Below are 12281 nucleotides of genomic sequence, written 5' to 3'. Positions count from 1 at the left end.
CTTACCAAAGTCAATCACACTACCTGTATCAACACAGTCCACATACTTGTCATTTTTAATGGGTCAACTGCCATGCCTTCTTATCGATGTCTCATAGTCTGTTTTGCAATGACGAGTCATTTCCAGATTTTTATACTTATCGGTAGACATACAAGGAACAGATGTAAGAGTTACATTTTTCCTCCTTGAAGTGAAAGTGAAAGTTGCATCTGACTCTTTGCGACCCCATGGACTATACAGTCCATGGAATTATCCAGGCCTTTGCCTCCTTAAATAAGGTCAAAAGGAGGACTGACTTGAGAGCTTCTGTTACCCCGCTGCCAGAATCCTCTCAGGGCATTTCAGGGCATTGGTTTTCCCACTGCCCCATCTAAACAGACTTTCATTTTTATTTATTTTTGTTTGTGTAGTGATGCCCAGGAATTGTTTCACTGGTATCTTTAAATGTCTAATGTAGTCAAGTGGGCCTTAGGAAGCATCACTATGAACAAAGCTAGTGGAGGTGATGGAATTCCAGTTGAGCTATTTCAAATCCCAAAAGATGATGCTGTGAAAGTGCTGCACTCAATATGCCAGCAAATTTGGAAAACTCAGCAGTGGCCACAGGACTGGAAAAGGTCAGTTTTCATTCCAATCCAAAAGAAAGGCAATGCCAAAGAATGTTCAAACTACCGCACAATTGCACTCATCTCATACGCTAGCAAAGTAATGCTCAAAACTCTCCAAGCCAGGCTTCAACAATACATGAACCGTGAACTTCCAGATGTTCAAGCTAGTTTTAGAAAAGGCAGAAGAACCAGAGATCAAATTGCCAACGTTCACTGGATCATTGAAAAAGCAAGAGAGTTCCAGAAAAACATCTATTTCTGCTTTATTGACTATGCCAAAGCCTTTGACTGTGTGGATCACAATAAACTGTGGGAAATTCTGAAAGAGATGGGAATACCAGACCACCTGACTTGCCTCTTGAGAAACCTATATGCAGGTTAGGAAGCAACAGTTAGAACTGGACATGGAACAACAGACTGGTTCCAAATAGGAAAAGGAGTACGTCAAGGCTGTAAATTGTCACCGTGCTTATTTAACTTCTATGCAGAGTACATCATGAGAAATGCTGGGCTGGAGGAAGCACAAGCTGGAATCAAGATTGCTGGGAGAAATATCAATAACCTCATATGCGGATGACACCACCTTTATGGCAGAAAGTGAAGAAGAACTAAACAGCCTCTTGATGAAAGCGAAAGAGGAGAGTGAAAAAATTGGCTTAAAGCTCAACATTCAGAAAACTAAGATCATGGCATCCAGTCCCATCACTTCATGGCAAATAGATGGGGAAACAGTGGAAACAGTGGCTGACTTTATTTAGGGGGGGCCCAAAATCACTGCAGATGGTGACTGCAGCCATGAAATTAAAAGATGCTTACTCCTTGGAAGGAAAGTTATGACCAATCTATATAGCATATTAAAAAGCAGAGACATTACTTTGCCAACAAAGGTCCGTCTCATCAAGGCTATGGTTTTTCCAGTGGTCATGTATGGATGGGAGAGTTGTACTATAAAGAAAGCTGAGCGCCAAAGAATTGATGCTTTTGAACTGTGGTGCTGGAGAAGACTCTTGAGAGTCCCTTGGACTGCAAGGAGATCCAGCCAGTCCATCCTAAGGGAAATCAGTCCTGAATATTCATTGGAAGGACTGATGTTGAGGCTGAAACTCCAATACTTTGGCCACCTGATGCGAAGAGCTGACTCATTTGAAAAGACCCTGATGCTGGGAAAGATTGAAGGCAGGAGGAAGATGAGATGGTTAGACGGCATCACCGGCTCAATGGACATGAGTTTGAGTAAACTCCAGGAGTTGGTAATGGAAGGGGAAGCCTGGCGTGCTGCAGTCCATGGGGTCACAAAGAGTTGGATACGACTGAGTGACTGAAGTGAACTGAACTGAGGATTAAGTTGCACAATATATATATACATACGGACCACAGCACAGAGCCTGGCCTAGAGTGGGCTGTTGTTATTACTGGCCTGTTACATTTGTGCTTTTTCCCCTGTATTTGTGTCAAGGGTTTTATCCCTGTGACGGCTCCTTCCCAGTCTGTGTACTCGGGGCTCTTCTCTTTTCTCACTCTGATGGTGGTTGCATTTAGTGTCATGTCTGTAATACTCTCTGAAGGCTGGCAGCTCACATTCGTCCCTCCAGGCTGGACCTCCCTCCCATACTCCCTGCCTGTCTTAGTACCCATGCCACATCTCCACTTGGATGTGGCATCTCAAACTCACCCTCTGAAGCTGACCTCCTGCTCCCCTTGAAAGCCGTTCCTCCTGTCTCAGCGAATGGCAACCCCAATCCTCCTAGGTGCTCAGGTTAAACATCTTTGAATCTTCCTTGACTCCTCCTCTTTTTCTCTCACACTCCCCATTCAAGCCTCTAAATCCTCTGGGCACTGCCTTCAAAATATAGACAAAATCTAGCAACTTCTTCCCACCTCCAATCACCACCCTGGCCAAGACACCGTTGTCTCTCACCTCTCACCTAAGTGACCTTCCTGCTTGTACACTTGGGCATTGTCAGCATTTCAGCTTTGACCTTGCCCTTCCTCCTGATCATGGAAGTCTGCTATTCTCCTGACTTTATGGTGAGTTATAATGATGTGCAGTGGAAGAACAGGACGTCTTAGTAAAGGTGTGAAAACCATTCGCAGAAGCCCTCCAGTGGGGCTGCCCTTACTTGCCCGCCCCCTAAACCTATCATTGGCAAAATTCAGCTCGCCAGACCAACCGAGACTAATCAGAATTACCTCTATAGACCCCTGAACAGTACTGAAGCTCTGTTTGTTGGATAAGAAATGGGGGACAGAGTCTGTCACAATGTGGGAGGTCAGAGAGTCAGTAAAAAAGTCCAATTACTTTTCTGATCTGCTCAATATATGAAATACGCATGCCTAGGTTACGGCTTACTATGGTGCTAACAGGGCCAAAGCTCCATTCCACTGCACACTTCTCATCAGATACTCAAATTACAGATGCTGTGCTTAAAAAGAGGAGCCTCTATAGACCTTATAATCCTAAGACTATATGTGAAATACGCATTTTTCATTTCAGTGCATCACTGTTTCAAGTTTTATCTCCAAGCCGGCAACTTTTTGTTTAGTTAATTACCTCCATTTTACAGAACCATTTTTAAGATCTGTGGCAGGATTAACTCAGTGATAGAGCATTTATAGCCTTAGGCTTCTTAGGGCCCAAGGTAGAAAAGGAAAGCATCACAATGAGACTGAACCTCTTACTGTTTCCCTCTGAAAAAATGCTCTCGTCACCTTCTGTCAACTCTTCCCTGCCGCGTCCAACAGGATGGTGGTACTAACGCTTCTCCAGTTCACCAGCATTGCCCTGTGCACCCACAGTGGGTGGCTCCCTCTCTCCAACAGAACCTCCAAATCTCTTCTTAAGCTTCAGGAGCTAGCATTTCCTCCAACTGCCCTCTCTCCCCAGGAGAGGATGGTTTTGCTGTCTCACTGAGTTCACTGTACGAAAACTTGACCTTCAGGCTAATATTTCTCTGACTGCATTTCTTTGCACCCCTTGTTTCTGCAATTGCACCCTAGGGTGGCCAGCCCCTAGTCTTTCCATCCTGTGGTATTTATAGGCTGTTATCACAGCTCCCCCTCACCTCACAGGCTGTGAGAGGAAGTTGGCACTTTCAAGCTTATTTCTCCTTCGTCCACACACAGGCAGAGGCTGAAAACTGCCACTCTGTGTCGACTCCCAGTCTAGCTCAAACGAAAGTTGTCCACATAAAAGGTCAGAGTTTGAGCTCTTCACACCTCTTAGCCCAGTGGTCCATCCCGCTTAACTGTCAGTTAACATCTCCCAGCCTGCTGCTTAAGCAGCTGCTAAAGGATTGCTCATCTCTGCTTGCATCTGCATCAGGCCACTGGACAAGCTGCTTGAACAGGCAGCTCAGGCTCTGGCTACTGAGCCCAGGCTGGGCTTGGAGCTGCCAGCCAAACCAGTCTCTTGTGGACTTTATGGGGGATGGTTTTGACCTTTCACACTTAGCAACTACTCAGCAGTTACATACAGTTCTGTTATCGTAGGTTTCAGTCCTGAGTAAGGTTTATCGTCTTGTAATCCAGAGAAGAAAAGAGACAGAAAAAAGATGGCTTTTAGTTAACTGTAACACTATGCATGTCTGTATGCTAAGTCACTTCAGTCATGTCTGACTCTTTGTGACCCTATGGACTGTGGCCCGCCAGGTTCCTCTGTCCATGGGGCTCTCCAGGCATGAAAACTGGAGTGGGTTGCCATGCCCTCATCCAGGAGAGCTTCCCAACCTAAGGACGAACCCGCATCTCTATGTCTTCTGCACTGGCAGGCAGGTTCTGTATCACTAGTGCCACCTGGGAAGCCAAAAGTGGGTAGTATGCCGGCTTATTTCATAGTCATAGCCATTTGGTCCTGCCCAAGCTCCTGGCCTCATTCTGCCTTTCAAGGGAGTTAACTAGTCTTAGGTCTATGATTCTCAAATTTCAGCGTACTAGGAATCACCTTGAGGAGGAGTTTGGAAGTATAGGTTCTTAGTCCCCATTCCCAGAATGGTGGGGTCTGGTGTGGGGCCTAGGAATCAGCGTTTTGACAAGTCCAGTGATTATCCTGATACTGTGGGCAACAGGACGTGAGACACACTGCCCGAAGACACAGCTCAGGACCTGTCATGGCAAATGTTTTCTATGTGGAACCTACTCCTGATGCTGTCGCTGGGTCCCCCCAGTGTCGTCTGTCTCATTCTTAGGAGAGGGAGTTCCGCTTGGCTCCTCCACCCTCCCCAGTCCTGGCTGGGCCACTCCAGTCAGGACTGAGAACAGACATGCCGGGAGCTGTTCTGAATGCTGCCTGTGGCAGTGGCTGGGTCTACTTCCAGCTCACATTTTTCAGCCTTTCTGAAAGACAGCAGGGCCACCTGACTCAGTCAACTGACTCCTTCGTGGATCACCTCCAGAGTTAAACGCTTTTCCAGGTCTCCTTGGTGCCCTTGTCTGTGCTTCTGTCTAGGACGTTATGATATCTCTGGGTTGAAGAAGTCCACTCTGCGCTCTCCATGAGCCTCTTCTCAGTCATCAGCTCCTTCACATTTATACTCAGATGAACATGAGGCTTCCAGGTGGCGCCAGTGGTAAAGAACTTGCCTGCCAATGCAGGAGATGTAAGAGATGCGGGTTCAATCCCTGGGTCTGGAAGATCCCTGGAGGAGGGCATGGCAACCTACTCCAGTATTCTTGCCTGGAGAAGCCCATGGACAGAGGAGCCTGGTGGGCTACAGCCCATAGGGTTGCACAGAGTCGGACATGTCTGAAGCAACTTAGCACTCATGAACATGAGGGAAAATATACAGTTAGTGTTCTCATCAATCTGCAGACCAAATGAATGTGATATAGCTAATGATGTTCTAATTTTTCTGCTAGCTAGTAATTAAACATGAATAGTAAGCAGTAAACTCTAGGTGCAGTAATATTTTGCTGATGACTCAGATATGTATTCCTAGATGAGACCCAACCTCTGATAAAGTATGAACAGGTCCTTTACTGTTTGCCCATGTAATAGTCTTGTTTCACCACTAGGAGGCAAAGGTGCTGAGTTTTTGTCCTTTTCTGGGCTGCTTACAGCTAGCTTCCTGAAGGGCTTCTCTGATAGCTCAGTTGGTAAGGAATCCACCTGCAGTGCAGGAGACCCCGGTTCGGTCCTTGGGTTGGGAAGATCCTGAAGAAGGGAAAGGCTACCCACTCCAGTATTCTGTCCTGGAGTGTTCCATGGACTATAGTCCATGGGGTTGCAGAGTCAGATATGACTGAGCAACTTTCACTTCTTATAACTACCTGAAGAGGTGCCAGAGAGCAGCGGTGGGTTCTAGATTCCCTAAGTCTAAATGGTGAGGGGCAGTGAAGGAAATGGCACCCCACTCCAGTGTTCTTGCCTGGAGAATCCCAGGGACAGGGGAGCCTGGTGGGCTTCCGTCTATGGGGTCACACAGAGTCGGACACGACTGAAGTGACTTAGCAGTAGCAGTGAAGGAAGCCACCGAGATGGGAAGAAGGAAACCCACGTTTACTGACAGTCTCCTGTGAGCTAAATTCCACATGAAGCGCTTATACATATACATCTCATTAATTATTTTAGCTATGCAATTCACAGACGAGAAAACAGAATCAGGGAGGTAATATGACCTGCTCAGAAAGCAGAGACCTCACTTTGCTGACAAAGGTCTGCCTAGTCAAAGCTATGGTTTTTTCCAGCAGTCATGTATGGATGTGACAGACCGTAAAGAAGGCTGAGTGCTGAAGAACTGATGCCTTTGAACTGTGGTGCTGGAGAAGACTCTTGAGAGCCCACTGCAGTCCACAGGATTGCGAAGAGTTGGACATGACTTGGACATGACTTGGGGACTGAACAACAACAGAGCTAAGACAGTGGAGCACAGATTTGAACAAAAGGCTGTCTTGACTCCAAAGTACAAATAGTGCCAGAAAGGGAAGTCTAGTGTGCCTCACCAAAACTAGACTTTTGTTTTCTTTTTAAACCAATGACCAGCTTGATTTTTATCATCTGTGGCCAAACCACAGGGGTTTGTGTACTTCATACTTCACACATCTATGCGTGTGTGTTCACCTAACCAGGAACAGTATTTCAGAAGCTTGGCATGGCTCCCTTCTTCCCCCGAATTGAAATAGCCAAGCGTTCTGGAGTCAGGCCTTGAATTCTAAAAGATTGATCAACATCCCACCCTAGGGTTCCAGAAACAGAGTGAGTGGCTGCCGTGTCATCATGCCATGTCCTGCCCTGTCCAGGCAGGAATGTTGGCGCCTGGGTCTCTGTGTCCCAAGCTCCCACAGATCTAGCACCACGCATTTTGTTTCGAGTTGCATTCATCTATTTTTATTCAGTTATGTATATTATTGAATAACTACACTATGGACAGCTCCACTTGTTGGTATATACCCCAAAACAGAAACTAAGCATATATATATTTGTACACCAATATTTAATAGCAGCATTATTCAAATAGTCAAAAGGTGGAAACAACGCAGAGTCCATTCACTAATGAATAAACAGCATGTGTTTACATTTGATGGAATATTACTCAGCTTAAAGAGGAAGCAAATCCTGACACGTGCTACCACCTGGATGAACCTTAAGGACATCATGCTAAATGAAGTAAGCCAGACATAGAGAGGAATATTGTATGGTTTCACTTACCTGAGATACTTAGCATCATCAGTTATGTGGAGACCGAAAGTAGTACAGTGGTTTCTGGGGCTGGAGGGAGAGAGAAACAGAGTTAGTGTTTAATGGGTGTAGTTTCCGCTGGGGATGATGGGCAGGCTTCAGAGAGGGCCGGTGTTGATGGTTCCGCAATAATGTGAATGTGCTTAACACCATGGAACTAAACACATTAAAATGGCTGAAATGGTAAATTTTAAGTTCTGTTTACTATGATTTTTTACAAACTAAAATATTTTCTCCCTGAAAATCTCAGTTCAAAGTTAGTGATCTAGCCTTCAAAGCAGGCTTGTCTCCCACTGATAGCAAGCTAAGGGAAAACATCCGTGGACACGAGAAACAGCCCTGTTGTCTGGCTTGGCAACTAGGGGACCTCAGAAAAGGCTGTCTCTTTCAAGCACGTCCTTGCAAGCTCCTGAGAGCCCCTCCCATCCTACCCTTCCGTTACACTTGGTCAGCCCCCAGCCTGGATAATCACCGTCATATGCTGCTTCTGTGCGAGGCCGCCAAACTTGCCGGAGGAAAGCTGTGTGCCAGCTGGCTGCACTTCTGATTCATGCTCTCCGACTCAACAGGGACTTCTGTGCTGTTTGAAAATCCCATGTTTCCCAGCTCAAATGCAATCTATAGCTCATTTTTCACTGTGACTTCCAAATTCTTTCTGCTTTCTTTAAGTTCACCATTTTTCAACACCTCCATTGGGCCCTCAGCAAAACATCTCCCTTTTTCCTTGCTAACTTTGTTCTTCTCCATCTGCCCTCCATATATGTACGGCTTCCTTGGTAGCTCAGTTGGTAAAGAATCCACCTGCAATGCAGGAGACCCAGGTTCGATCCCTGGGTGGGGAAGATCCCCTGGAAAAGGAAATGGCAACCCCCTCCAGTATTCTTGCCTGGAAAATCCCATGGACAGAGAAGCCTGGCAGGCTACAGTCCATGGGGTCACAAAAAGTTGGACACAACTTAGCAACTAAACCACTTATCTGCCCTCCATCCATCCTTTTTGTTTTGTCTGGAGCTGATGCCCCAGGGCAATGAGAACCTTCTGGGACCCTCTCCATTTCCTACTTGAACTGGCATCAGTGACCTTATATGTTGGGGTTCTGAATAAAGTTTACCTGGAGACTTCCCTGGTGATCCAGTGGTTAAGACCTCACCTTCCAATGCAGGGGGTGTGGGTTCAATCCCTGGTCAGGAGACTAAGATCCCACATGCCTTGCAGCCAAACAACTAAAACATAAAACAGAAGCAATATTGTAACAAATTCAATAAAGACTTTAAAGTGGTCCATATAAAAAATCTTTTTAAAAAAAGTTTGCCTGAAGGAAAGTTTAAGAAAAAAATTTAACTGCATTGCCTTGGAGGATCAAGCATGATCTCTTGGGATGGAGCTGACTTTAGTGGTGCCCCAGAACCCTCCTTGCCAGGGCATCGATGCTCATTGTCCTTTTATCCACCATCTTCAAATACAAACATTCTCAGCAGCACACTTTCCCTTGACCCGATAACCGTTCAGGCTGCCTTCCAATTCTCTTATCCCTATCCCCTAACTTAACTAAAAAGTTATCAGGTTTGTCCCCGCCTTGTAACTGTGCTCTCTGCTGCTTATAGTCTGGCTTCTGCTCCATCCTACACTCTCATTTTGATACCCCCAGCTGCCAGCCCCAGCTACCTTATCCCTTGCACCTTCACATCATCATCCAAGCCCTGGGGACCCTGTGTCTCCTCTGTTCCCTCTGGTCGGCCAGTTTCTCTGTTGTTTGGTTCTTCTCCTCTGACGCCTACACATTCTTCTCCAAATTTCTGCCTCCCAGACTCTTCTACCTCTCCTGCTGCAGCCTTTTCCATGGATATGGCTCTCAAATCTAACCCTGACTGCTCTATCAAGCTCACCCCTAACATCCACCCACTTAGGGACATGGCCACTTGCATTTAACTCAATGCATCCCGGGCTAGACCCTTCGTTTTCCCTTCCTGCTCCAGCCCATTCCTTTTGATCCCTATAGTCAGCAACCTCAGGACTCAGTATCCCAGGGTATAAGCCCTAGAGTTATCCACAACCTCTTCCTGCCACCCAACACAGGCCAGTCACCCAGCGCCACCAGTCCTGTTCCTGTAGGGTCCCTCACCCTTGTCTTTTCCTTTCCACTGAGCTGCTGAAACCCCAACCAGGCTGCTTGCTTCCCACCCTCCCAAATTCGATTCTGTCTCTCCACTCCTGTCACTGTGCATTATCCGAAAGCACAGCCAGGCAGACCATTCAGGGTGCAATCTCCCTTCATCAGACCTCTCACAGTCTGCTCTGTGTCCTCGGTCCAGCTTAAGCGGTCTCCTCACTGCTACCAAGTGCCCCAGGGCTTCCCCATCTTTGCCTTTTGGCTTCCACTGATTGCTCAGCCTGAAATGCCTTCTCAAATCATCACCTCTGACAAAATCCATCCTTCAAGACCCAGCACAAGTGATCCTTTTGGCTGGACATGACCTCTTCCTCTTCCTGACTTTGGTAGCACAGGTTTCCTGACTTTTCAGCGTTCTGCTTTATAGCATCATGCTTTCCGTCTGTCTCTCTTCCTCGGGCTCCCGTGCGGGGGGGCAGCGTTCTGCTTTATAGCATCATCCTTTCTGTGTGTCTCTCTTCCTCGGGCTCCCGTGCGGGGGGGCAGGCTCTGCAGCAACAGCTCTGTCTTAGTCACCTTTATATCCTCTTCAGTGTCTTCTCTAAAGTAGATGCTCAAAAATGCTGATTGATTTGAAAGGAGAAGATGATTTTACCTTCAGATGGGGGATGAGGTGATGTCTCTTCTCTCAGTACCTCTCTAATGACCAGCAACAAAAACACCTTGGCCAGGTCATAGGCAATGCACGTTCCTTGTTTTCAGGTCTCCTGCCAGAACTATCCTGGATATGAGGCGGGGCATGTCAGGGTTTCTCAGAATTGCCTTGGCACTCTCTTCCTGAGTCACCCTCTTTGGTGGGGGAGGTAAAGGTGGCCTAAATTATCCTTTCCTAGTTTAGGAACTCGGAGAAGGCAATGGCAAGCCACTCCAGTACTCTTGCCTAGAAAATCCCACGGATGGAGGAGCCTGGTAGGCTGCAGTCCATGGGGTTGCTAAGGGTGGGACACGACTGAGCGACTTCACTTTCACTTTTCACTTTCACACATTGGAGAAGGAAATGGCAGCCCGCTCTGGTGTTCTTGCCTGGAGAATCCCAGGGACGGGGGAGCCTGGTCTATGGGGTCACACAGAGTCAGACACGACTGAACTGACTTAGCAGCAGCAGTTTAGGAACTCCTGGTCAGTCCCTGGTCTCTGCTGAGTTTGCTGGACGCTGCCAGGAGATGCTTGTGTCCATGTCAGGCCTGGACGGCTCAGGGCCACCCTCAGACCGAGTGCAGTGGACTTTCCACACCTGCTCCCAGAGGAACAAGAGTGAAGAGCACAGAGAGATAATGGGGTTAAGAAAAACCTTTATTAGAAGGGCAACTTTTAAGAAATAAGAAAAATCTCCATTATCTCAGCTCTTTTATACAACTATTTTCGTTATCTGCAAGTTTCTTTCTAGCCTTATCCATATGCATAGCCTATTTTTACATATAGTAATATTATTATGTGTATATATGTATTGCCTTTTTCACTAATTATGAAATCATTATGAAATTTTCTATAATTCTACAGCTTTTCTAATAATTCTTATAATGGCGCCACAATATTCCCCAGGCAATCATTTATTTATCCTTTTCACTAGACATTTAGATTATTTCTGATTTTTTTTTACATTAGAGGTGATACATATAGCTTTTATCTTATGTTTAGTTATTTCCTCAGGATAAATACCTAAGAATGGGATTACAGTCAAAGGTCAAACAGTTTTATGACTCTTAACTCTTACTCCCATATTGCTTTCCAAGAGGAATGCAGCAATTTATAGATAATAGCATTTCAGTGTTATCATAGTCCATTGGATTGCTAATGCCCACTCAGATCAACACAGACTTGACTGCTTATTATGTGAGAGGCACTTACGTATTTATTTATGCATTAAAATTTCATCCTAAACACAACATTGTAAAGCAGTTATACTCCAATAAAAATTAGAAACGAACAAACAAACAACAACAACCCTCATCCTAGAACCTTAGACCTTCAGAGTTGGAGGACATCTGCTCATTTTACGGATGAAGACATGACTCCCCGAGACATGATTGGCAGTGTTCATGGATGCATAGCTTGGCAACAATAGCATGTTGTATACAGTAAACCTGAATCTGGGGACTGAGAGTCTGCCGAAATTTCTGCTCTGCCCAGATGGTGCAGTTGGGGTGTTTGTTTATTTCCTGTTAATGCTTGGCTGAGAAGTGACTGCGCGTTTGTGCTCTGCCCACGACCACCCTGACAGTCTCTCCCACAGTATGTGTTTGGGCAGCAGCGGCATGAAAACTCTGAACCTGTAAGACCCCACGGCTAAGCCAAGACCTCCACTGAGTAATGAATCACTTAAAGGTGCTGTTTTCTAAAATGGGCTCCTTTGCTTCCTCTTGGGGTAGTTCCTGCAGACTGTGGTGGGTTAAGCGTGACGTGGCCTGTGCTGCCCTTTCCCTTGCCTCCCTCCACAACTTTACTGACTCTCCTGTCACCTACGCAGTGCTGGCAGGAGCCTCGCCCAGGCTCTCCACGTGCTCGCCCTCTGACCTTCAATACCAGCTCCTCCCAGAAGGGCTTTTTCACCTTCCTGTGTATCTATTGCTGCCTCACAACATCATCCCAAAACTTTCTACTGTAAAAATTATTTATAATTTCCCGTGACTCTGTGGCGTGGCCTAGTGAGTGGTTCCTCTGCTGATTTGACCTGAAATCCTTCATTAAGCACAGGGTACACAAGCCTGATGGGCCAAGCCCCCCAGCAGGCGTTGGCGACCATCTGGGCATCTTGGTTCCCCTTCACGTGCCTCACCTCCTCCAGGGGTCTGGACCAGTTTTCTTTTTATGGCAGTGTTCACATGCAAGC

This window comes from Moschus berezovskii, chromosome 11 (genome assembly GCF_049115385.1).
Source record: "Moschus berezovskii isolate FMDL1 chromosome 11, NW_MosBer_1.0, whole genome shotgun sequence".
Lineage (NCBI taxonomy): Eukaryota > Metazoa > Chordata > Mammalia > Artiodactyla > Moschidae > Moschus > Moschus berezovskii.
The sequence above is the reverse complement of the archived record's forward strand: the minus strand, read 5'-3'. Positions refer to the sequence as shown.